Source organism: Notamacropus eugenii, chromosome 3 (assembly GCF_028372415.1).
Source record: "Notamacropus eugenii isolate mMacEug1 chromosome 3, mMacEug1.pri_v2, whole genome shotgun sequence".
NCBI lineage: Eukaryota > Metazoa > Chordata > Mammalia > Diprotodontia > Macropodidae > Notamacropus > Notamacropus eugenii.
The window spans coordinates 371,183,018-371,210,407 of NC_092874.1; the positions used below are offsets into that span (position 1 = coordinate 371,183,018).

Here is a 27,390-nt window from a genome sequence, read left to right on the forward strand (position 1 = left end):
CACAGATTTACAAGGCAGGGAATCCACTGCTCATTCAAAAGGTAAAACTTTCTGCGTTAAATGCCAAGAGGAATTATCCATCAGGGGATCAAGGATGCCTCCATTGTCCATAAGGGAGAAGGAAAAAGGTTTCCTGTGATAGTCACTAGGGGGTCTCTCTCATTGCTGGCATGATTTTTGCCAGAGTTCTTCTGTAGTGCCAATGTGATATTCACAGAGTCTACAGCCATCATGAATATTCCGACTCATGAAATATAATAGACTCTCCCCATGGAAGACAGAACCAAAACATTTATTCAAACACCAGAAAGCCAAATCCCAACATCAGAAAGCCAAATCCATCATAGCAACAAAGAAATCCATCATAGTAACCAAGAAGTCTATACACATTCTCAGGCCTTGCCACAAACAAACATTCACAGCCTTAACTGCGTGCTTCCTCTGTCCTTCCCAGCTCTGAATGCTTGTCCTCTCAGTTCTGCTCTAGCTCTGCTTCTTCCTGTTCCATTCTTCTTGTTCCATGTGACTTGACTCATGCGGTTCAGGTTTCCATGTAACTTAAGCAAGTCACATGGGCCTATTAATGGATGGGAAGGATCTTCCCATTAAGAAGCAAAATTACATTAACAATAAGATAAAATGCATTATTAATACATTCAATCCCAAGATCTTTCTCATTCATTTCATAGGTTATTCAGCACAAAGAACAACAGTGGCAGTCAGGGAAAACTCAAGTTTCTAATCAATTCAGTTTAACACCTTCACTTATATTCCCTTCTTGACAACACTACAATAAAGGAATACTATAGTATTTGGTTAACAGACTCTCCACATGGAAGACAGATCCAAAACCTTTATTCAGACAGCAGAAAGTTGAATCCTAGCACCAGAAAGCCAAATCCATCATGGCAACAAAGAAATCCATACAAAATAACAATGCAGAGGGCACTACCATCCCCAAGCCTTTCCTCTGATAGGGTATCCACAAACTAGCTCCCTTGAACAAAATCACAAACAAACTCTCCCACTCATGCTAGTTGCTGCCCCAGCTGCCTGCCTTCTCTGTCCTTCCCAGCTCTAACCAGTCTGACCAACTTTCTCTTAGCTCTGCTCCACCATTCCTCTTCCTGCTCCACCCCTTCCTGTTCCACCCATTGAGCAAGCTCCTCTCAGCACAGTCCTCATGTGATTCAAACTCATGTGACTCAGACTTCTAAGTGACTTAAGGAGGTCATATAGGCCTATTAATGGATGGGAAAATCTTCCCATTCCATTAAAAATACATTAATTCCACTAAAAATACATTAATAATACATTCAGCCCCAAGATCTGTCTTATCCATTATATAGGTCAATGGGGCAACTGGTATCAACAGAACTTTATAATAATTATAACAGGAATCACACAAAATAACCACATAAAACAGTATCTGAGGCTGGGGCTTGAGCACAAGCACCCTATCATTCCCCCCTCGAATGAATGGGGCCTAAAATCTTGGGTGAAGGAGTGAAGATCTCTTCTTCCATATCTATTTCCTATGAAATTGGATGTAGAGCTGTCCCTGACCTAAGAGGTCCCAGTCGAGAGGTCTGTTCTTTAGCTGACATCCATAATTTGGTCAACATGAGGTCCAGGGGTAAAACATGCCAGTCATGGACAGGGGGTGACATCCAACTTAAGTGATTAGGCATCTTCAGGTGGAGGGTATTAAACCTGCAGAAAGCAGATCTGATAAACAGTTGAACAGACAAAAATCCATAAAGAAACAAGGAGACAATAACCAGAAGCAGAGAAGATATAGGCTCAGCCATGCTTCTGGAGTCCATAAACCCACTACCATATGATGGTTCACTGTTATTTACTATTTTCTAATTTGCAGTTTGGGGGTCATCATTCTGGCTAGAGGTATACTTTCTTTAATCTGAGCTGGTACCTAGTCAATTTCCTATTCTCCCTGCAGGTATGATGAACTTGGATACAATGTTTTGGGAGGATCTATAAGGGCAGTTCTTATTTCCTTGCTAAGTCTAATATCAAGCCCCTTTTCTCCGTACATTTGTATAGTTCATTAGTTGAAATGCCATCTACTCTTCCAAAAGAAGTATCTATTCTGATTTTGAATTTTCTGACTATTTACTCTTCTCTCTCAAGGAAATTTATCGTTTTCACTGCTTCTTACTATTCAAGATACCGACGATTTTCCCATCCTTTGGGTGAATTGACTCAAAATATCTGTGACCTCCTGCTGAGTAAAATCCTCAATTATCTTCCTAAATACTGCTGCCCCCCTGGTTCTCCTGTTTGTGCCTTAGTATTGAGCATGCCTCTGCCTGAGAAGCTTCTCCCTCTAACATTGTTTCAAGTCTGACTTTGTTACATTTTCCTCCTGTGCCTGACGGTCATCATTGTGGCAACTAGGCCAGTTCTGAATGTACAAAGGTTGTATGCACTCTTCTTCCATTTGAATCTCTTCTTCTAAGCTAAATGAATAGCTTTTTCTTTTACCACCTGATACTTTCTAGTTTGCTCTTCTAAAGGAGTTTGAAGGTTGCAGCATAAAAAGCTTCTAATGCAACCAGCCAACTCCCTTTCCATCTGAGCTTTCTCTTCCAGCAACTTGTCTCTGCTTTTACACATAAGGTAATAACTTGTTAGCAAGGTTCAGCCTCTTCTACGTACCTCTGCCAGTTCTTTCCCCATTTCTGTTGGTATTCCTTGCAAACATCTTTCTAAATGTCTAGGTTCTCCCTTATGTAGCCTTGGTTCCCAGTTTTCACAGAGCCCTGTGCTTTTGGCCCATTCTCTTGTTTCAGAGGAATAAGGTAAATACTGGAATATCCATTTCTTTCTCTAAAGTCTATCTGCCTCCAAATAGAGGTCTAATATTTCACGATCCCATTCTCATTGCCAAATGTAGTGCCAACATGATATTCACAGCCCCTACAGCAGCCATAAATATGCCAGCACAATTCCAGATTACAAAGTACAACAAACTCTCCACATGGAAAATGGAACCAAAACATTTATTCAAACACCAGAAAGCCAAATCCCAATATCAGAAAGCCAAATCCACCATAGCAACAAAGAAATCCATCATAGTAACCAAGAAGTCTATACACATTATCAGGCCTTCCCACAAAGAAATTTTTACAATCCTTGTTGCGTGCTTCCACTGTCCTTCCCAGCTCTGACTGCTCTCTGACCAACTTCCTCTAAGCTCTGCTCGGGCTCTGCCTTTTTCTGTTCCACCTTTCCTGCTCCATCCCTTCCTGTTACATGTGACTTGACTCATGTGACTCAGGTTTCCATGTGACTTAAGCAAGTCACATGGGCCTATTAATGGTTGGGAAAGATCTTTCCATTAAGAAGCAAAATTACATTAATGATAAGCAAAAATGAATTATCAACATACTTCCTAAATCAACTGATCTGGAAGACAGTCATCTACCTGAGAGCCAGTGTAGTATCACAAAGGGCTGAGGAAAGGTTGACATGTTGTTGGTTGCCTGACAACTCCTGGAGAAATGTCAGTTGACCAAGGTCTTTGATACTGTCGGTCATGATGGCTTGTGGAAGATCAGGTAAAATTCAGCTTCCTGGAGAAGTTCATCAGTTTTGTATGCCATTTTCATGATAGTCTACTTGAATGAGTTCTGAATAATGAATGATATTCTCATGCTTTCTCAGTCACCAAGGTAGTGAAGCAGGTTTGTGTGCTTACTCCCATGCTTTTTAGAGTAATATTTTCAGTGATGTTGTCAGACTCCATCATCAGGGATAACAATGGCATCAAGATCAACTACCACACTGATGGTAAATGATTTAGCTTGAAAAGTCTGTAAGCCAAGAGTACAGTGAAGGGAGAGTTGGTGCATGACATTTTATTCACAGATGACTGTGCACTCTGTGCAGATTCTGAGACTGAGACTCAACAGAATATGGATCAGTTCATTGGCTCTTGTGCTAATTTTGGCCTGACCACACCAAAAAAATAGAGGTTCTCCACTAGCCAGTACTGCACCATCTATTACAGTAAATGGAGAAATTTTTAATGCTTGGCAGTACACTTTGCAGGAATATACACACAGATGATGAGGTTGACACCCTCATTGCCAGGGCTAGCTCTGTGGTTTGAAGGTTCTGAAAGACAATGTGGGAGAGAAGAGGTACTAGGATGCCTACCAAACAGAGTTGTCATACTGTCCTCATTGTTGTATGTCTGTGAAATCTGGATAGTATACCAGCACCAGGCCAGAAAATTGAACTGTTTCCATTTGAATTGTCTGGCAATATGAATTGTCATCTGGCAAGATAAGGTATTGGACACTGAGGTCTTTTCTCAAACTGAATTGCCAAGCATTTGAAACTACTACAGATAACACAATTATGATGTGCAGGTTACATTGTTTGAATGCCAAATGTCCGTTTGCTTATAAGACTATTTTATGGAAAACTCACACAAGGTAAGCACTTACATGAAGGTCAGAAGAAACAATACAAGTACACTCTCCAAGTCTGTCTGAAGAACTTTAGGATTGATTGTGAGACATAGGAGACACTGGCATAGGACTGTCCAGCATGGTGTTCCTGCATCAAAGAAGGTGCTATGTTCTATGAGCAGAGTACAATTTCAATAGCTCAGAAGAAATGTAATCATAGGTTCCCAAAGTGGGTGATACCATCCCCTGGGGATGCTTGAATGATGGGGGTAGGAAGGGAGATAGTAGCCTCATGTGCAATAAGGGTCAGTGGAAGCATAAGAAAAGAAGAGAAGAAAATTTTGAAAAACTGTTTGTACACGTTTATCTGTTATGTAACAGTTAAAGTTGTAGTAAGTACATTATTTTTCAAATGAACATACAAAATGCAAATTATAACCAAATAGTGGTTAAGTCTGCTGACAGCTCTTAACAAGCAAGTGTTGACAGGTAAGCATGCCACACATTCTCAAAAAGTTCATCATGCATCAATAGAAGTAGGTGTGTATAATGATTTGTTTATAATCTGATACTATATAGTTATATGACACAACATTACATCATTAAAATTTCAATGTGGGAAAAACATACTTACAATAAATTATTAAATTTAAGATGTGTCTTTTTTTATTATTTTTTTGAAGTAACAAATTTTTTTTTAATTTTTTTTTATTTTAAATTTATTTATTTAACTTTTAACACTCATTTTCACAAAATTTTGGATTCCAAATTTTCTCCCCATTTGTCCCCTCCCCTCACCCCAAAACACTGAGCATTCTAATTGCCCCTATCACCAATCTGCCCTCTCTTCTATCATCCCTTCCTTCCCCTTGTCCCCATTCTTCTCTTTTGTCCTGTAGGGCCAGATAACTTTCTATACCCCTTTACCTGTATTTCTTATTTCCGAGTAGCAAGAACAGAACTCGACAGTTGTTCCTAAAACTTTGAGTTCCAACTTCTCTTCATCCCTCCCTCCCTACCCATTCCCTTTGGGAAGGCAAGCAATTCAATATAGGCCATATCTGTGTAGTTTTGCAAATGACTTCCATGATAGTCGTGTTGTGTAAGACTAACTATATTACCCTTCATCCTATCCTGCCCCCCAGTGCTTCTATTCTCTCTTTTGATCCTGTCCCTCCCCAAGAGTGTTGACCTCAAATTGCTCCCTCTTCCCCATGCCCTCCCTTCCATCATCCCCCCCACCCTGCTTATCCCCTTCTCCCCCACTTTCCTGTATTGTAAGATAGGTTTTCATACCAAAATGAGTGTGCATTTTATTCCTTCCTTTAGTGGAATGTGATGAGAGTGAACTTCATGTTTTTCTCTCACCTCCCCTCTTTTTCCCTCCACTAAAAAGTCTTTTGCTTGCCTCTTTTATGAGAGATAATTTGCCCCATTCCATTTCTCCCTTTCTCCTCCCAATATATTTCTCTCTCACCACTTAATTTCATTTTTTTAAGATATGATCCCATCCTATTCAATTCACTCTGTGCTGTGTGTGTGTGTGTGTGTGTGTGTGTGTGTGTAATCCCACCCACTATCCAGATAGTGAAAAATTTCAAGAGTTACAAATATTGAGGGGGGCGGAGCCAAGATGGCATAGTAGAAAGACGCACATACACATAGCTCCGAACCCACAACCCATAGAACAACTACAAAGAAGTAACTCACAGCGAATTCTGCACCCAGAGGCCACAGAACATTGGAGCGAGGGAGATTTCTGTTCCGGAGAGACCTGCAAACCTCTCGTAAAAGGTCCTTCGTGCTGCGGACTGGGCGCCGGGACTGGGAGCTGAGTACAGCCCTGCCGTGGCCGCGGCACCGAGAGGAACAGATCCGAGCGGGCTTCAGGGTCGGGATCTCCAGCAGCCGCACAAGTACCTCCACCCACAGGTGATGGGGGTTGGTGAGAGAGTCCCTTTGGCGGGTCGAGGGGGGAGTGGGGTGCCCCCATGGCTTGGGCTCCCTCGGGAGACAGAAGCTGAGGGGCAGCGGCAGACCAGGGCTCTCCAAGCAGGCAGGAGCCTGGATCCATTGTTGAAGGTCTGTGCATAAACTCCCTGAGGGAACTGAGCCTGAGAGGCAGCCCTGCCCTCACCTGAGCATCTGAATTTAATCTCACACTGAATAGCAGCCCTGCCCCCGCCCAAAGCCCTGAGGCTGGAAGCAGCATTTGAATCTCAGACCCCAAACACTGGCTGGGAGGATCAGGAGGTGAGGTGGGTGTGAGGAAAATATTCAGAGGTCAAGTCACTGGCTGGGAAAATGCCCAGAAAAGGGAAAAGAAATAAGACTATAGAAGGTTACTTTCTTGGTGAACAGGCATTTCCTCCCTTCCTTTCTGATGAGGAAGAACAATGCTTACCATCAGGCAAAGACACAGAAATCAAGGCTTCAGTGTCCCAGCCCACTCAATGGGCTCAGGCCATGGAAGAGCTCAAAAAGAATTTTGAAAATCAAGTTAGAGAGGTGGAGGAAAAGCTGGGAAGAGAAATGAGAGACATGAAGTCAAAGCATGAACAGCAAATCAGCTCCCTGCTAAAGGAGACCCAAAAAAATGTTGAAGAAAATAACACCTTGAAAACTAGCCTAACTCAATTGGCAAAAGAGGTTCAAAAAGCCAATGAGGAGAAGAATGCTTTCAAAAACAGAATTAGCCAAATGGAAAAGGAGATTCAAAAGCTCACTGAAGAAAATAGTTCTTTCAAAATTAGAATGGCACAGATGGAGGCTAAGGACTTTATGAGAAAGCAAGAAATCACAGAACAAAGCCAGAGGAATGGAAAAATGGAAGATAATGTGAAATATCTCATTGGAAAAACAACTGACCTTGAAAATAGATCCAGGAGAGACAACTTAAAAATTATGGGACTACCTGAAAGCCATGATCAAAAGAAGAGCCTAGACATCATCTTTCATGAAATTATCAATGAAAACTGCCCTGAGATTCTAGAACCAGAGGGCAAAATAAATATTCAAGGAATCCACAGAACACCGCATGAAAGAGATCCAAAAAGAGAAACTCCTAGGAACATTGTGGCCAAATTCCAGAACTCCCAGGTGAAAGAGAAAATATTGCAAGCAGCTAGAAAGAAACAATTCAAGTATTGTGGAAATACAATCAGGATAACACAAGATCTAGCAGCTTCTACATTAAGGGATCGAAGGGCATGGAATAGGATATTCCAGAAGTCAAAGGAACTAGGACTAAAACCAAGAATCACCTACCCAGCAAAACTGAGTATAATACTTCAGGGGAAAAATTGGTCTTTCAATGAAATAGAGGATTTTCAAGCATTCTTGATGAAAAGACCAGAGCTGAAAAGAAAATTTGACTTCCAAACACAAGAATGAAGAGAACCATGAAAAGGTGAACAGCAAAGAGAAGTCATAAGGGACTTACTAAAATTGAACTGTTTACATTCCTACATGGAAAGACAATATTTGTAACTCTTGAAACATTTCAGTATCTGGGTACTGGGTGGGATTACACACACACACATGCACACACGCACACACACATAGAGACAGAGTGCACAGAGTGAATTGAAGAGGATGGGATTATATCTTAAAAAAAAATGAAATCAAGCAGTGAGAGAGAAAGATATTGGGAGGAGAAAGGGAGAATTGAATGGGGCAAATTATCTCTCATAAAAGAGGCAAGCAAAAGACTCATTAGTGGAGGGATAAAGAGGGGAGGTGAGAGAAAAACATGAAGTCTACTCTCATCACATTCCACTAAAGGAAAGAATAAAATGCCTACTCATTTTGGTATGAAAACCTATCTTACAATACAGGAAAGTGGAGGATAAGGGGATAAGCAGAGTGGGGGGGGATGATAGAAGGGAGGGCATGGGGAGGAGAGTGCAATTTGAGGTCAACACTCATGGTGAGGGATAGGATCAAAAGAGAATAGAAGTAATGGGGGACAGGATAGGATGGAGGGAAATATAGTTAGTCCTATACAACACAACTATTATGGAAGTCATTTGCAAAACTACACAGATTTGGCCTATATTGAATTACTTGCCTTCCAAAGGGAAGGAGTGGAGAGGGAGGGAGCTAAAGAAGTTGGAACTCAAAGTGTTAGGATCAACTGTAATGTTCTTACCACTAGGAAATAAGAAATACAGGTAAAGGGGTATAGAAAGCTATCTGGCCCTACAGGACAAAAGAGAAGACAGAGACAAGGGCAGAGAGGGATGATAGAAGAGAGAGCAGATTGGTCATAGGGGCAATTAGAATGCTTGGCATTTGGGGGGGGGGAGGGGAGAAAAGGGGAGAAAATTTGTAACCCAAAATTTTGTGAAAATGAATGTTAAAAGCTAAATAAAAAAAAAAAAATAAAAAAAAAAGAGTTACAAATATTGTCTTTCCATGTTGGAGTGTAAACAGTTCAACTTTAGTAAGTCCCTTATGACTTCTCTTTGCTGTTCACCTTTTCATGCTTTTCTTCATTCTTGTGTTTGAAAGTCAAATTTTCTTTTCAGCTCTGGTCTTTTCATCGAGAATGCTTGAAAGTCCTTGATTTCATTGAAAGACCATTTTTTCCCCTGAAGTATTATACTCAGTTTTGCTGGGTAGGTGATTCTTGGTTTTAGTCCTAGTTCCTTTGATTTCTAGAATATCATATTCCACACCCTTCAATCCCTTAGTGTAGAAGCTGCTAGATCTTGTGTTATCCTGATTGTATTTCCATAATAGTTGAATTGTTTCTTTCTAGCTGCTTGATATATTTTCTCCTTGACCAGGGAACTCTGGAATTTGGCCACAATGTTCCTAGGAGTTTCTCTTTTTGGATCTCTTTCAGGAGGTTATCGGTGGATTCCTTGAATACTTATTTTGCTCTCTGGTTCTAGAATCTCAGGGCAGTTTTCCTTGATAATTTCATGAAAGATGATGTCTAGGCTCTTCTTTTGATCATGGCTTTCAGGTAGTCCCATAATTTTTAAATGGTCTCTCCTGGATCTATTTTCCAGGTCAGTTGTTTTTCCAATGAGATATTTCACATTATCTTCCATTTTTCCATTCTTTTGGTTTTGTTTTGTGATTTCTTGGTTTCTCATAAAGTCCTTAGCCTCCATCTGTTCCAGTCTAATTTTGAAAGAACTATTTTCTTCAGTGAGCTTTTGAACTTCCTTTTCCATTTGGTTAATTCTGCTTTTGAAAGCATTCTTCTCCTCATTGGCTTTTTGAACATCTTTTGCCAATTGAGTTAGCCTATTTTTCAAGGTGTTATTTTCTTCAGCATTTTTTTGGGATCTCCTTTAGCAAGGTGTTGACATGCTTTTCATGCTTTTCTTGCATCTCTCTCATTTCTCTTCCCAGTTTTTCCTCCACCTCTCTAACTTGATTTTCAAAATCCTTTTTGAGCTCTTCCATGGCCTGAGCCCATTGAGTGGGCTGGGATACAGAAGCCTTGACTTCTGTGTCTTTCCCTGATGGTAAGCATTGTTCTTCTTCATCAGAAAGGAAGGGAGGAGATATCCGTTCACCAAGAAAGTAACCTTCTATGGTCTTATTTTTTTTCCCTTTTCTGGGCATTTTCCCAGCCAGTGACTTGATTTCTGAGTGTCCTCTCCATACCCACCACACCTCCAGACCCGCCCAGCCAGAGCTTGGGGTCTGAGATTCAAATACTGCTTCCCAGCCTCAGGGCTTTGGGTGGGGGCGGGGCTGCTATTCAGTGTGAGATTAAGTTCAGTTGCTCAGGTGGGGGCAAGGCCACCTCATGGGGCTCAGTTCCCTCAGAGAGTTTACATGGAGACTTTCAACAATGGATGCGGGCTCCTGCCTGCTTTGGGAGCCCCTGTCTGCTGCCACCTCCGCCGCTGCCTCCTGAGGGGGCCTGAGTCATGGGGACCCCCACTCCCCTCTCAATGAGCTGAAAAGTCCCTCCCACCAACCTTTGGCAGCTGTGGGTGGAGGGACCCATGCAGCTGCTGGAGATTCTATCCCTGAAGCCTGGTCAGATCTGCTCCTCTTGGTGCCATGTGGCCAAGGCAGGGCTGGGCTCTGCTCTTGGTCCAGGGGCGATGGACCTTTCATGTCAGTTTTTTAGGGCTCTCTGGAACAGAAATCTCCTCCACTCTGTTGTTCTGTGACTTCTGCTGCTACCGAATTTGTTGGGAGTTCTTCTTTACAGATATTTTATGGGCTGTGGGTTCAGAGCTAGTATATGTGTGTCTTTCCACTCCACCATCTTGGCTCCTCCCCATCCAAATTTTTTTAAATGTGAAAGGGTTAAAGAAAGTAGATTTCCAGGGGGGTGCTATTTTTGTAAAAGGGACTAAAATAAGTTTAGGAAATAAGTAGACCAAATAGGTTTAGGAACCTTTTCATGAGTTGCACAAATTTAGAAATAACTTTTCAAATGTTCATGTGGACCATTTGTGCCTGACCTGTGGTAAATTCTTGTGAGCTCATATTAGTTTGATCAATCACAGTCAGACACACTGTACACTGACCCTGACACTATAATGTCATTTTGGTCTTCTTCAATTACAAAAGACAGTAAGCATAATGGCTCTAGTCTCATAGCTCTTTCATGTAAGCTAATTACCTTCTATCAAAAGATCTCATGGGTCTTTTATGTTTATACATAAAACATAATGCAATCTAAGAATTGGTTAAAAGCATCTTAAAGTGGATAAGATGAAAACCATACTAATAGAAATCAGAATAACAGATTATTTTCATTTGGGATTATTTTGTAGCAAGAGAGGTCACTGTGCTTTTGTCTGCTGTAACAGAATTGCAGTTTTCTAGATTTGGCCGTGATGTACACCACATTAGATTCCTGTAGACAGCATAGTTCATGAGCTTTCTAAGGAGAATCATTCTGGATTAATCCCATGAGATAAAAATAAATAAAGATACAAAGAAACAAAAATACTGATGAATGTAACATCCTTTTCATATTAATAAAGAAGAACATGGAGGAAAAATTGGGAAGAGAAATGAGAGTAATGTAAGAATATCATGAAAAGTGAGTCAACAGTTTGCTAAAAGAGACCCAAAAAGTGCTGAAGAAAATAACACTTTTAAAAATAGACTAATGCAAATGGCAAAGGAGGTCCAAAAATCCAATGAGGCGAAGAATGCTTTAAACAGCAGAATTTGCCAAATGGAAAAGGAGGTTCAAAAGCTCACTGAAGAAAATAGTTCTTTAAAAATTAGAATGGAGCACATGGAAGTTAATGACTTTATGAGACAGCAAGAAATTACAAAACAAAGCCAAAAGAATGAAAAATAGAAGACAATGTGAAATATCTCATTGGAAAAACAACCAACCTGGGAGATAGATCCAAGAGAGATAATTTAAAAATTATTGGTCTACCTGAAAACCATGATCAAAAAGAGAGTAGACATCATCTTCCAAGAAATTATCAAGGAAAACTGCCCTGATATTCTAGACCCAGAGGGTAAAATAGAAATGGAAAGAATTTACCAATCACCTCCTAAAAGGGATCCCAAAAGGAAAACCCCTAGGAATATTATAGCCAAACTCTAGAGTTTCCAGGTCAAAGAGAAAATATTACAAGCAGCCAGAAAGAAACAATTCAAGTGTGGCAGAAATACAATCAAGATAACACAGGATTTACCAGCTTCTACACTAAGGGATCAAAGGACTTGGAATATGATATCCAGAGGTCAAAGGAGTTAGGATTAAAACCAAGAATTACCTACCCAGAAAAACTAAGTGTAATATTTCAGGGGAAAAAATGAAATTTCAATGAAATAGAGGACTTCCAAGCATTCTTGTTGAAAAGACCAGAGCTGAATAGAAAATTTGATTTTCAAGTACAAGAATCAAGAGAAACATGAAAAGGTAAACAAAAAAGAGGAGCCTTAGGAACTCATTAAAGCTGAACTATTTACATTCCTACATGGTAAGATGTTATTTGTAACTCATGAGACCTTTTTCAGTATTAGGGTAGTTAGATGGAATATACATACATACATATATATATGTAGGTTGCTATGGATATGTATGTATGTGAATATCATGTATATGTAGATTTGTATATGTACATGGGTGTATGTATATCTATAGATAGATAGATAGATAGATAGATAGATAGATAGATAGATAGATAGATAGATAGAGAGACAGATAGATAGATATAGACAGAGGGCACAGGGTAAGCTGAATATGAAGGGAGAATACCTAAAAAAAAATAAAATTTATTGTTGAATGGAATGTACTAGGAGTAAGAGAAAGGGAGAGACAGAATGTAGCAAATTATCTCACATACAAGAGGAAAGAAAGAGCTTTTACAATGGAGGGGAGGAGAGGGGAGATGAAAGGAAATAATTGAGCATTAGTTTTATGGTTTTTGACTTAGGGAGGGAATAACACACACTCAATTGGATATGGACATCTATTTTACCCTGGTGGAAGGCAAGAGGAGAGGGGATAGAAGAAAGAAGATAATACAGGGGACAGCAAATCGGGGAAAGAGATAATCAGAAGCAAACATTATTGTGGGAGGACAGGTCAAGGGGGAGAATGGAATAAATGAAGGGCAGGATAGGATAGAGGGAAATGTGGTTAGTTTTTTATAACATAACTATCATGGAAATGTTTTGCATTGTTACATATGTATGACCTATTTTGAATTGCTTATTTTCTCAGTGAGGGTGGGTGGAGAGGGAGGGAGAGAATATAGAACTCAAAGCTTTAAGAATGAATGTTAAAAATTGTTTTAGCATGCAACTGAAAATTAAGCTATACAGGCAATGGAGTATAGAAATCTATTTTGCCCTAGAGAAAATAGAGGGGAAGTGGGATGGAAGAAGGATGGGTAATAGAAGGGAGGACATACTGGAGGAAGGTGTGAATGGGGTGCATGCTGTCCTGGAGTGGGAGTGGGGAGAGATGGGGAGAAAATTTTGAATTCAAATTCTTATGGAATTGAATATGTTAAGAACTGAAAAATTAATAAACTATATATTAAAAAAAAATAAAGAGGACTAAGTGGTCAAGCAAGTTCTTAAACTTTCGATCCCAGGAGAGAGAAGAGGGGAGACAAAAAGGATTTTGACTTTAAAAAATTTCCTGTCTTGAAAAACAACTTTACACTGTGAATTCAAGTGATAATTAAATAGTGTGTGAGTGGGGATCTGGAAAGGAATGCGTTCTTCCCTCTTTACAGAGTTATATCACAGACTAATAAAACAATCAGTAGGGAATAAAGTCTTCCACTTGGACAGTATTCAGCATTTTCAAAAACTTTTGCAGACAGCTAGCATTTCAGGGTAGCAGAGTTCAGGGTAGTCATGCATTGTACACAGTGGCTCATAAAAATGTTACAACCCTTTTAAAACACATTTATAACATAGTCTCAAAGTTAATATGGTTTATGTCCACAGATAACAGTTTCTAACAACATAACCAAGTGAAGATATCCCTACGTAGACTAGTGATAATCTACAATAGAGTATCAACAAGAGTACCCTATCTCTGCTGCTTATTCCCCATATGACCTTGGGCAAGTCACAACCTCCCTGCTACTCAATTTTCTTCCTCCTCTACAAAGTGAGGGTTTTACTAGATGACCAGACTTTCCTTCCAGTTCTAGATTTGAGATGCTGTGAACTTATGTATATATAACACATTACTCCAACCTGGGCAAAACCATATAAATACATAGGATAAACAACCTGAATTTCTTTTCATGATTCTTAGATGTGAGGATAAAAGTGTTCTATCAATGTAGGCGAGGTAAAACAAAATTCTTTTTTTTTTTTGTAGTAGTCCTGTCTGCCACCACTTTAAAAAATATATATATTTATTTTTCCTCAAATACAATTTTTAATATTCATCCATAAAACTTTGAGTTTCAAATTCTCAGACTTGCTTCCTCTTCCCCCTCCCCTCCCTTGCTTGAAAGCAAGCAGTCTAATATGTTATGTATGTGTAGTCATGCAAAACATTTCCATAATAGTCATGTTGTGAAAAAGACAGACAAAAAATTCTCAAGAATAATAAAGTAAAAGAAAAAGCATGCTTTAATCTGTATTCAGATCTGTATTCAGTTCTTTCTCTGGGGATGGACAGTATTTTTCATCAAAAGTCTTTCAGAGTTGTTTTGGATTGGGGGGGTAAAACAAAATTCTTTTTTTTTTTATTTTTTTTTTTATTTTTTTTTTTATTTTTTTTTTTATTAAATTTATTTATTTAACTTTTAACATTCATTTTCACAAAATTTTGGGTTACAAATTTTCTCCCCTTTTATCCCCTCCCCCCCCAAACACCAAGCATTCTAATTGCCCCTATGACCAATTTGCTCTCTCTTCTATCATCCCTCACTGCCCTTGTCTCCATCTTCTCTTTTGTCCTGTAGGGGCAGATAGCTTTCTATACCCCTTTACCTGTTTTTCTTATTTCCTAGTGGCAAGAACATTACTCGACAGTTGATCCTAACACTTTGAGTTCCAACTTCTCTTCCTCCCTCCCTCCCCACCCCTCCCCTTTGGAAGGCAAGCAATTCAATATAGGCCAAATCTGTGTAGTTTTGCAAATGACTTCCATAATAGTTGTGTTGTATAGGACTAACTATATTTCCCTCCATCCTATCCTGTCCCCCATTACTTCTATTCTCTTTTGATCCTATCCCTCACCATGAGTGTCGACCTCGAATTGCACTCTCCTCCTCATGCCCTCCCTTCTATCATCCCCCCCACCCTGCTTGTCCCCTTATCCCCCACTTTCCTGTATTGTGAGATAGGTTTTCCTACCAAAATGAGTGTGCACTTTATTCTTTTCTTTAGTGGAATGTGATGAGAGTAGACTTCATGTTTTTCTCTCACCTCCCCTCTTTATCCCTCCACTAATGAGTCTTTTGATTGCCTCTTTTATGAGAGATAACCTGCCCCATTAAATTTCTCCCTTTCTCCTCCCAATATATTTCTCTCTCACTGCTTGATTTCATTTTGTTTTAAAGATATGATCCCATCCTATTCAATTCACTCTGTGCACTCTGTCTCTATGTATGTGAGCGTGTGTGCATGTGTAATCCCACCCAGTACCCAGATACTGAAATGTTTCAAGAGTTACAAATATTGTCTTTCCATGTAGGAATGTAAACAGTTCAGCTTTAGTAAGTCCCTTATGACTTCACTTTGCTGTTCACCTTTTCATGGTTCTCTTCATTCTTGTGTTTGAAAGTCAAATTTTCTTTTCAGCTCTGGTCTTTTCATCAAGAATACTTGAAAATCCTCTATTTCATTGAAAGACCATTTTTTCCCCTGAAGTATTATAGTCAGTTTTGCTGGGTAGGTGATTCTTGGTTTTAGTCCTAGTTCCTTTGACTTCTGGAATATACTGTTCCATGCCCTTCTATCCCTTAATGTAGAGGCTGCTAGATCTTGTGTTATCCTGATTGTATTTCCACAATACTTGAATTGTTTCTTTCTAGCTGCCTGCAGTATTTTCTCCTTGACCTGGGAACTCTGGAATTTGGCCACAATGTTCCTAGGAGTTTCTCTTTTTGGATCTCTTTCAGGCGGTGTTCTGTGGATTCCTTGAATATTTATTTTGCCCTCTGGTTCTAGAATCTCAGGGCAGTTTTCCTTGATAATTTCATGAAAGATGATGTCTAGGCTCTTCTTTTGATCATGGCTTTCAGGTAGTCCCATAATTTTTAAATTGTCTCTCCTGGATCTATTTTCCAGGTCTGTTGTTTTTCCAATGAGATATTTCACATTATCTTCCATTTTTCCATTCTTCTCTCTTTGTTCTGTGATTTCTTGGTTTTGCATAAAGTCATTAGCCTCCATCTGTGCCATTCTAATTTTGAAAGAACTATTTTCTTCAGTGAGCTTTTGAATCTCCTTTTCCATTTGGCTAATTCTGTTTTTGAAAGCATTCTTCTCCTCATTGGCTTTTTGAACCTCTTTTGCCAATTGAGTTAGGCTAGTTTTCAAGGTGTTAATTTCTTCAACATTTTTTTGGGTCTCCCTTAGCAGGGAGCTGATCTGCTGTTCATGCTTTGACTTCATGTCTCTCATTTCTCTTCCCAGCTTTTCCTCCACCTCTCTAACTTGATTTTCAAAATTCTTTTTGAGCTCTTCCATGGCCTGAGCCCATTGGGTGGGCTGGGACACAGAAGCCTTGATTTCTGTGTCTTTGCCTTATGGTAAGCATTGTTCTTCCTCATCAGAAAGGAAGGGAGGAAATGCCTGTTCGCCAAGAAAGTAACCTTCTATAGTCTTATTTCTTTTCCCTTTTCTGGGCATTTTCCCAGCCAGTGACTTGACCTCTGAATATTTTCCTCACACCCACCTCACCTCCTGATTCTCCCAGCCCGTGTTTGTGGTCTGAGATTCAAATGCTGCTTCCAGCCTCAGGGCTTTTGGCGGGGGCAGGGCTGCTATTCAGTATGAGATTATGTTCTGGTGCTGAGGTCGGGGCAGGGCCACCTCTCAGGCTCAGTTCCCTCAGGGGGTTTATGCACAGACCTTCCGCAATGGATTCAGGCTCCCGCCCGCTTGGGGAGCCCCTGTCTGCAGCCGCCTCTCAGCTTCTACCTCCCGGGGGGGGGGCCTGTATTATGGGGGCACCCCACTCCCCTCTCGACCCGCCAAAGAGACTCTCTCACCCACCCCTGTCACCTGTGGGTGGAGGGACTTGTGCGGCCGCTGGAGATCCCGTCCCTGAAGCCTGCTCGGATCTGTTTCTCTCGGTGCCGCAGCCGTGGCCGCAGCAGGTCTGGGCTGGGCTTTGTGTCTGCAGCGTGACGGACCTTTTGCGAGAGGTTTGCAGATCCCTCTGTGGGTGGAGGGACCGCGTGGCCGCTGGAGATCCTGTCTGTGAAGCCTGCTCGGATCTTTTCCTCTCGGTGCCGCGGCCGCGGCAGGGCTGCACTCAGCTCCCAGTCCCGGCGCCCAGTCCGCAGCGCGAAGGACCCCCCGCGAGAGGTTTGCAGGTCTCTCTGGAACAGAAATCTCCCTCTCTCCAATGTTCCGTGGCCTCTGGGTGCGGAATTCACCGTGAGTTACTTCCCTGTAGCCATTCTATGGGTTGTGGGTTCAGAGCTATGTGTATGTGCGTCTTTCTACTCCGCCATCTTGGCTCCGCCCCCATATGATCTTCGTAAAACAAAATTCTTAGACAGATTATGAACATATGCTTATTCTAATATTTGTAATAAAAACTTTACCAGTAGAGAAACATTTTTTATAAGTCCAACCTCTACTGAATTTGCATAAAACCAGTATATGCTACAATTATTTAACTCAGAAAAGAGAAGATTTAGTAGGAATAAAATGGCTACAGCTTCAGGTATTTGAAAGGCTGTAATATGGAAATGGAATTTGACTTGTTCTGCTTTGACCCAGAGGACAGAACAGGTTGGCAGTTGCAGTGAGGTAGATTTTGTCTTACATGAGGAAAAATTTACTAACAGTTTAGACTAGTCTGATAGGAAAATAGGTTTCTTCAGGAGATAGTCAATTCCCCCTTTCTAGAGGTCTTCAAGAAAAACCTGGAGGACTATTTGTCTGTGTTGTACAGACAGTGCCTCTTCAGACAACAGGATTATATAACTACTAACGTGCTTTATAGCTCTGAGATTTTGTGATCCATTGGTCCAGGGCAAGTGGTTTCTTTATGGCTGATACTGCACCCTCACTTGGTCCATCGATACACATTCCATCCCATATTCCTTGTTCTGTTTCTGCGCATGTTACTAGATGAACTTCCAACTGAAGAAGACGTTTTGAGTACCTTAGGCTCCTTTCATGTGGCAAAGCACCTGGTGCTGATTCTATTCCAGCTGAGATTTACAAGGTAGGGAGATCATTGCTCATACAAAAGCTGACTGAAATTTTTCCGGTTATATGGCAAGAGGAGGTAATTCCCCAGAGTTCAAGGATGCCTCCATTGTCCATCTCTATAAAGGTAAAGGAAATAGATTGTCCTGTGATAATCACAGAGGGCTCCCTCTCTTAGCCATTGCTGGCAATGATTCCTGCTAGACTCCTCCTTAATAGGCTGATCCTTCACCTGGAAGATGGTTATCTACCTGAGAGCCAGTGTGGTTTCAGAAAGGGCCGAGAAACAGTCGATATGGTGTTTGCTGCCCGACAACTTTAGGAGAAATGCCAGAAGCAGAACAGAGGTCTATACAGAATGTTTGTAGATCTGACCAAGGCCTTTGACACTGTTAGTCATGAGGGCTTATGGAAAATTATGTCAAAAATTAGTTGCCCAGAGAAGTTCATCAGTATTGTATGTCAATTTCATGATGGTATCTTTGCCTGGGTTCTGGATAGTGGACAATGCTCTCACACCTTCCCAGTCACCAGTGCAGTGAAACAGGGCTGTGTGCTTGCTCCCATGCTTTTTAGCATGATGTTTTCAGCCATGTTGTCTCATGCTTTGGAGGATGAATAAGACATCAAGGTTCTTAGGGAACCTGCAATTTGAAAGGGGTACAGATAAAGTTTATATAACATATTCTATAGTATAACATGTGCCAAATATGCTACCTAGGTGATTCAGAGCAGGATTAGGGAGTGGTTAGTTCTTAAAGAAACATGCACTCTTAGTATCTACTGCACAGGTATTTTACCTAGAGCTCCTTCGGGAAACTCCCAAGGGGGAGCGTTATGTGGAGGTGTGGTTTTAGGCCTGAAAAATCACCGAGTCAACTAAAGGTCAGAACTGACTGAGAAATGCCCAGGCTATCCCCACCAGTGTCTTGTTAGACAAGATAAACATAAGGGAGTACACACATGTCTAGGTCTAGGATACATATGATAGGTCAGTGAGTAGTAAATATCTGTACTATATAAAAAGTATATATATGTATATATTCTGTGAAATACTATATAAATAGTATTTTATATAAATATATATTTATAAATGTGTAAATATATAAATTTATATACATAATTATATATTATATAATATATTATTATATTATATAATTATATTATAATATAATATATAATTATATATTATAACATAATATATAATATTATATAATTATATATATTATGATATAAATATGTAAATACTATATATATGTATAAATCCACAGCCAGTTCAGTCAGTACACAACTGGTTCACACTAATAAATTCTACAGGTACAACTGTCTATTATATCCGGAAGAGTGATAAAGGTTTTGCTAGGGCAGGCTGTCCTTGGGCTGTGGAGAAACTACCTGGGATAGTGTTTTGAAGCTAGGGAGAAATGTGTTTTTTGGAGAGAAATGTGATTTTAGAATTGGAGTCCAAGCACAAGCCCTAATGGCAATAATACCAAAGACAACAGCAGTAGCAGCAACAACCACCACACTTTACTGTTCACACATTCTTACTTGAGTACATGTCACTTTCCCCACCTCACCCCACTCCCAGAGTCAGCACCAAAGAATACTGTCCTCTGAGTGAGGAAAACCTGGGTTCAGTTTCTATCTCTGACACATATTGTCTTGGTTCTGTGATCTTGGACTAGATACTTGACCTCTTAGTATTTTAGCTAATTCTCTCAGATTATAAAATGCAGAGAAGTGGCCAGCCTGAACTGGAGAGATTCTTATATCAATGTAGTTCAAGAGTTCCTTTTATCAATGAAATCCTAGATCTACTTTCTTTCCCATGTCATCTCCCACTCCAGTTCAGTAAAACATAAATTCCCTGAGGCCCGAAACTGACACTTTTCATTTTTTTCACCAGCACCTGGCATAATATTTTACACAAATCTCCATGTAAAAGATAGAGCAGCAAAGAATGTTTTGCTATAACTGCCACATTTAATGCTTCCACAGGAAATACAATTTTCTCTAGACAATTGAAAGTGATTAGTATAAGGATGGAACAGTAATGAATCAAGAAATAAAAATGAAAGGAAGCATTTCTCAATTCTACATGGCCTTGTCCTAATAATGACATAATATTTTTGGAACTGACATGGGTATTATATGAAAATTTTCTCCAGTTCATAATTCATTTGCCATTAATTGCTTAAAATATTATAAAAAATTTTATGCATCATATCACTTAAAAAGATATTTGAAATCAATAATTTTTACGAGATGTCAAATAGATGTATTTAACCACTGCAAAAACGATTGATGATGTGCTCTCTGTCTTCTCTGAGCACATACTACTTTAATAAAGGATATAGTTTTCAGAAAAGGGAGGATTTGGAAGAGAAAGAAAAGTAAAATAGAGGTTGATTGCCCATTAATTCCTATCTTTATGGAATGTTCGTTTTCCATCCCCACCACACCCTCTACAGGATTACAGAATTTTCTTCCACTGAGATTTTGAAAATCAGAAAATTGTGCAACCTTAGACCTGGAAGGATCTTAGAATGCTTTTCTTCCTATAGCTTTATTTTATGGATTAGGAAATTGAAGCTCACAGTAACCAGGTTTATTTACTACTCTTGACAGCTACATGGGTACAAAGCAATAGGGCCAACTGCCTCACAAGAACTGATTGTTAAATTGTTAGTGTGAGCATTTATACTTCAGAAATTGGCATATATTACAAAACAGAACTTGAATTACTGGGTTTTTTTAATTTCTAGACCTAATGTGATGGAGAAAATTGTAATAATACAAATTAAATTTAAATCTTCATTTTAACAGAGTTCCCCCTGGGTCTCTGTAATGATCAAGAGAGTGTGAAAAAGGCCTGACTGCATTATCTGGAGTCAGGTTTCCCTAGGGCATGAACATGGTACTTATAAGTCCAGAGCTGAATATCTTTGGTTTAAAAAAAAAAAAGAGCCTACTCTCTCCTTAAACCTTTTCATTGAGAATGGAAGAAAGCTTGATTAGATAGGAAGTTGTTGTTGTATTTGTTCTTCACTTTCGAAGAATATCATGACATCAGAGAAATGATGACATGACTTGCACTTGACTTTGCTTTGAGTGAGGGAGGGCTGTGCAAGGTCACCAGTCTCACTTTCTCCTCCTGAGCCATCTGGATCCAGTGTTAGCATTAGAATATGGAACCAAATAGATGTGGGGTTTTAAAATTTTAAAATTGTTCAATATGCAAGAAAAACCACTGAGGCAGAGCTCTGAGTGAATGGCAGTTTATTAAAGGTGTCTACGGTCCCCTCTAATGAAGTAGACCCCAGATCTTACTCACCATCGGAAACACCCCCTTCCTCCAGGGCATTATTTTTATAAAGTTTGATACCTGAACACGCTAGAGGAGCTACAAAAAATACAGAATCCCATTGGCTGATAGACCTTGCTTTGAGGGCCAAAAATGATGGATCAGCCAAAAACATGGTATATCAGCAGGAGGTTCTTGGGTTGAGTGAAGCGTGGGGCATCTCCACTGACTAAGTGGTCATAAGATGAACATCTGCTCATGTTGGACAAGAGATAGTGGTTTAGAAGTACAAAAATAAGTTGGGGGATTTTCCATGTAATTGGCCACCTCCCCCACATAGGGCTTGGTCACCATAACAAGGGTGGAGGTCCTTAGTTAGATTCCTATGATTAAAGCAAGTGAACGTATAATCTGCAGTTCACAGTTCTGGGGTCCAATACGCAGAACTTATAATTACTACCCTATAGAATCACATCAAATGAATTAAAACTGATTGGAATACAGTAGGAGATCAAATGAATAATTTCTCACACAGGTTTCTGAACAAATGCAGATAGTATTTATCTAAGTGCATTTCCTTACAATTGCCTCTTAGATTGCTCCAGCCAGGGAAATGAATTCTCATGAAAGGAAGTTCAGAGCGGAAGTGAGATCAACACTAGACTCTGGTGTAAAGAGGAGTGTCTGGGTAGATCCTTGTTTTTGAGCTAGCCAGAGTGGTTGCTCCAAGGTGGCAATTTCACTGTCCCTTTTCTCTTTCCCACTCTATAAGAGCATATATCCAATTCTAAAGTTTATCTTTATTTAGATAAATACTGTATTCTCTATATTTAGATATACTCACTATCTAAACACATGCACATAAATATATATCAATATATAAGTATATATCTCTGTCTATTTTTCTCCAAGTCATTGAGGAAAATGTTAAATGGCAAAGGGTCATGCATAGATTCTGGGGTGCTGCCCCATTGGAGGCTTTCTGCCATGTTGCCATCAAACCATTAATAATTATTCTGAGTCCAGTCATCCAAACAGTAATTCTTATTGTCTAATCCATATCTCTCCATCTTCTTCACAAGAATAACATGAGATACCTCATCAAAATCTTTGCTAAAAACACACAGCATTCCCTTCATCTATTAGTTTAGCAATTCTATTAGAAAATGAAATAAGATTAATGTGGTGTTGTCAGTTCTTGGTGAAGCCATGCTAGCTCTTTGCAATCACTGCTCCCATCATCAACTATCTCTTTAATAATCTCATTGGCCTATAGTTTACAGACTCTGTCTTCTTTCCTTTTCTGAAAATTGGGACAGAATTTGTTTTTCTCCATCTTGTGGCACCTCTGCATTTTCCTTGTTTCAGGTATCACTGACAATGGCTTGGCAATCCCATCTGTGTTTTTTTTTTAGGACCAGAGCATGTGGTTTATGTGGACCAGTGACTTAAATTCATCAAGGGCAATTAGGTCTTCTATTATTATATATTTCCTTTTCTTGAGTGTGAACTTCTTCTTAGTTATTTGTGTTCAGGAATTTCTAGTGTAATGATTATTCTCTGTAGCAGAGAAAAAAGAAATAAAGGAAGGAGCAACTCTGTCTTTTTTCTATTTTCAATCTTCTCATCCACTCTAAGCACTCTGAGGTGATATTCCTTCTTTGATGAGCTTTAATCCCCAATATAGCACCACACACACACACACGCACACACGCACACCAGCAATAACGCACCTTTTTCTATTATCTTTAGTTTCCTTCACCAGTCTCAGTTCATTCTATGTTTTACTTTTATAGGCCTTTACCACACTTACATTCATTCACTTATGCCCGACTTTGCTTCTATCTTCTATATATTTTTTTCAAAATCTAAGTAGGGTAGTGAGTTCCCCATACATCTACATCAGCCTATTCAAATAAATCCCACTTTTCTTTTGCTTTGGGATTGTTTCCTTCATTGTCTTCAGAATTTTGTTCTTGAGCATTTAACATCCCTCCTAGACTGATTTTTCCCTAAATCAATTTAGTCCATGAAATCTTTACTGTTTTTCCTTGCAATCAGTCCTTTGACTTGTACTTTTCCAAAATCTCTTCTTGATCACAAATTTTAGGATAGAGTGGTCACTTCCTCCAAGTTCCTCCTTGTTAGTGAGAATCAGATCTAGGTTAGAATTTGCCCATGTTAGTTTCTCCACCTTTTGAAGGATAAAATTATCACTAAAACAAGTGAATAAGTTATCAGCTGTTCTACTTTTAGCAGAGCATGAACTCCAGCAGATGTCTGGATAATGAAGTCCTTCGTTACTACTTTATCATGCTTCAGTACCAGGCTTGTGATCTATTTTCTAAATTCCAGATGGCATGTAGTATACTCTATTGACGAAATCACTTCTATTCCTCCATCCATTGACCTTCACCCAAATATTTTCCATCATGTTTTCTCCCTGTAGTTCTTGCATTTCCTACATGATTATATCTTCCTATACAGTTCTTACATCATCATACCACCCCACTCCATTCTCTTTTGTCTATCTTGTTTCTTCTGAATAAGGTATAGCCAGAGCTGAGTCAAGGGTTTCACCTCACCACAACTCGGTGATACCTACATGGCCAAACATACTCCCCTTTTAGGACCTCCAGTTCCTTTTGTTTGTGGCCTCAACTTTGGACTTTCATGAAAAGACATTTGAAGCCATGAGTTTTATTATTGGCTGTTTTCTTGGATTTTGTTTTTCATGAATTGTTGGGCATCTTAGCTGTTTTCCTTCTTCCTTGTTTGTGACTCTTCTCAACAATATATGACTTTAGGAATGTTAGAACCATTGAGAAACAGATCCAGGAAGAGCAGCATCATTAAAAGATATAAATGACCCTGCAGTTTTAGAGTAAGTTGTCCCTTGTGGATATATTCTGGTCATACATGTTCCCTATACGTATGACATGGTGTGTGTCCCTTACAACCACTTGTTTGTTTTTTAGTAGAAAAGCTGATGCATGATTTTTTGTTTGCAGATTATTGTGCACTCTGAGGCTGAGATGCAATAAAATATGGATTGATTCTCTCCTGCTACTGCTAATTTTGGCCCAACAACACCAAGAAAATAGAGGATCTCTACCAGTTGGCACCACACCATTCATATATGGAGCCATAAGTTACAACAAGTGGAGAAATTCTGAATGCTGTGGATAAGTTCACTCATTTGGCAGTACACTATTCAGGGATGTACACATAGATGATGAGGTTGACACATGCATTTCCAGAGCTATCTCAGTGTTTGGGAGGCTCTGAAGGAAAGTGTGGGAGAGAAGAATTATTAGACTGACTCCCAAACTAAAGGTCAATGGAGCCCTTGTGCTGACTTCATTGTTATATGCCTAAGAAACCTGGACAGTCTACCAGAACCCTGCCAGGAAACTGAATTGCTTCCATTTGAATTGTCTTAGGAAGATTTCGAAGATCACCTAGCAAGATAAGGTACTGGACACTGAGATCCTTTTATTAAATAAGCTGCCAAGCATTGAAACTACTGTGAAGAATGCAACTTCAATGGGCTGACCCTGTTGTTTGAATGATAAATGTATGTTTTCTTAAAAGATTATTTTATGAAGAACACTTATAAAACAAGGGCTTATATGGAGATCAGAAGAAGTGATACAAGGACATTCTCAGGGTCTCTCTGAAGAATTTTAGAATTGATTTTGAGACATGGGAGATATTGGCATAGCATCACTCAGCATGGCATGCCCACCTCAAACACACTGTGCTCTATGAACAAAGCAGAATTGCAGTAACTCAAAAGAAATGTAAGATGCATAAATTTAGAGACATTTTCCCTCCAAATATTCATGTGACTATTTATACCTGACCTGTGGTAGAGCCTTCTGAACTTATATTGATCTGATCAGCCACAGTTAGATTTACTGTAACTTGACCCGGACATAGTGATGTCATTTTGGTCCTCTTTTAGAACAAAGGACAACCAACCAATAGAAGAGTATACCCCAGTTTCAGTTCTACCATTTTTTTTACTATGGTATTTCATTAATGTTTTTAAACCAATTTTGTTCTCTGGTTGACTAGGAAAAAAATCACATTAAGGAATGCTCATGAGTAGACACAGACCCACAAAGTACCTTGAACTTAGAGGAGTTATTCTGGAGGCCCCATGTAACATAAAGGTGTCTCAGGTGCTAAATATATATAGACATAACATATATACCTACCTATACATATATATGGAAGGCAGACTTTGAGTGTATATGCCTTAACCTAAAGAATCAATCAACAAATATTTATGTACCTACTTTGTGAAAGGCATTGTGATTAGCACCTGGGATACAAGAATAAAGAATGAAGAATAAAATAATTCCTTTGCATAAAGAATTTTCATTCTAATGAAGAAGACAATAGATAAATATATAGCTACATGCGAAGTAATTAAATTAAAAAAGGTGGCTTGTGAGGAAGAACACTGGGGGTGGGGGTGGGGATCAGGAAAGGCCTTATTTAGAAGATGATACTTGAGCTGCATCTTAAAGCAGAGATTACCATATAAGATGGAGGGAGGACATTAGAGTATGGAGGATAATCAATACAAAGGCACAGACACAGGATGGAGGAACAGAGAGAAGGCAAGTTTGACTGGACCACAAAACATAAGAGGGGGAGAAATATTGAATAAGGTTGGATAAATAAGTTGGAACCATGTTGTGAAGGACTATAAACATGAAATGGAAGTTACATTTTTTTTTTCCCAGAGGCAATAGAAAACCACTGAAGGGGTTGATGAGTAGGGAAATGACATAGTCAAATGTGCAGTTAAGGAAAATTACTTTAGGAGCAATTGTGTGTAGGATGGACTAGAGTGGTGAAAGACTTAAGGCAGGGAGAACAGTCAGAAAGCTGTTGCAAGAAGGGACAAGGGAGTGAACTAAAGAAGTAGCTTTGTGGATGAAGAAAAGAGATCAGATAAAGGAGATGTTGTAGAGTTTGAAAAAAAGCAGTATTGGCCAACTGATTGGTTATATGGATTGAGGAGAAGGGAGAAGTCAAGATAATGCCAAACTTATAAATGTTGGAAACTTGATTGGCACATAATAGGTACTTAAATACTTATTGTCTGATTGACAGATGGACAGCTAAGAGTACATTCAATAGAAATAGCAAAACTTGGAAGAGGAAAGGGTTTGGGGAGAAAGAAAATGAGTTCAGTTTTGAATATGTTGAGTTTGAGATATCCCAGGGACAGTCATTTTGAAATGTCCAATAGGCAATTCATGGTGCAAGGCTGACACTCAGGGAAGAGAGTGGAAATGAATACAGAGATATGTGAATCATCTACATAGAGATGAGAGTTAAACCTATGGAACCTAATGAAGTCACTAAGAGAGAATGTAGAGGGAGAAAAGAAGAGAACCTATGACAAAACCTTAGGTATCACCTAGACTTAGGGGGCACAATATAGATGATTAGTCAGCAAAAAGGCTGAGAAGAAGCAGTCAGACAGGTAGTAGGAAAATTAGGGGAGAGTAATATCAATAAAATAGAATAAAATCCAGAGAGAAGAATATCTAGGAGGAGAGGATGGTTAACAATGTCTAATGTAGCAATAGGATGAGGACTGAGAAAGGAGCATCAGATTTGTTAATTAAGAAATTGTTGGTACCTTTGGAGAGAGGAGTTTCAGTTAAGTGATGAGGCTGGAAGCTAGATTACAAAGGTTGAAGAATGAATGAGGGAAAGGAAGTTCCAAAGTTATAGTTCTTGCCTTGTAAAAGCTTATATTCTGCAGTGCTTTATGACACTGGAAATTTTCCATGAAAGATG

General features: G+C 39.4%; 1 long non-coding RNA gene across 1 annotated transcript in view; it reads left to right on the top strand.

Moving 5' to 3' along the window:
• The window catches only part of LOC140496988 (uncharacterized), a 71,320-nt gene extending 44,200 nt beyond the window's left edge, over positions 1-27,120 (top strand). Inside the window, exon 3 of the long non-coding RNA XR_011964488.1 lies at positions 24,576-27,120. This is a non-coding gene — a long non-coding RNA (uncharacterized lncRNA). The remainder of the gene's footprint in view (positions 1-24,575) is intronic.
• The last annotated feature ends 270 nt before the right edge of the window (positions 27,121-27,390 follow it).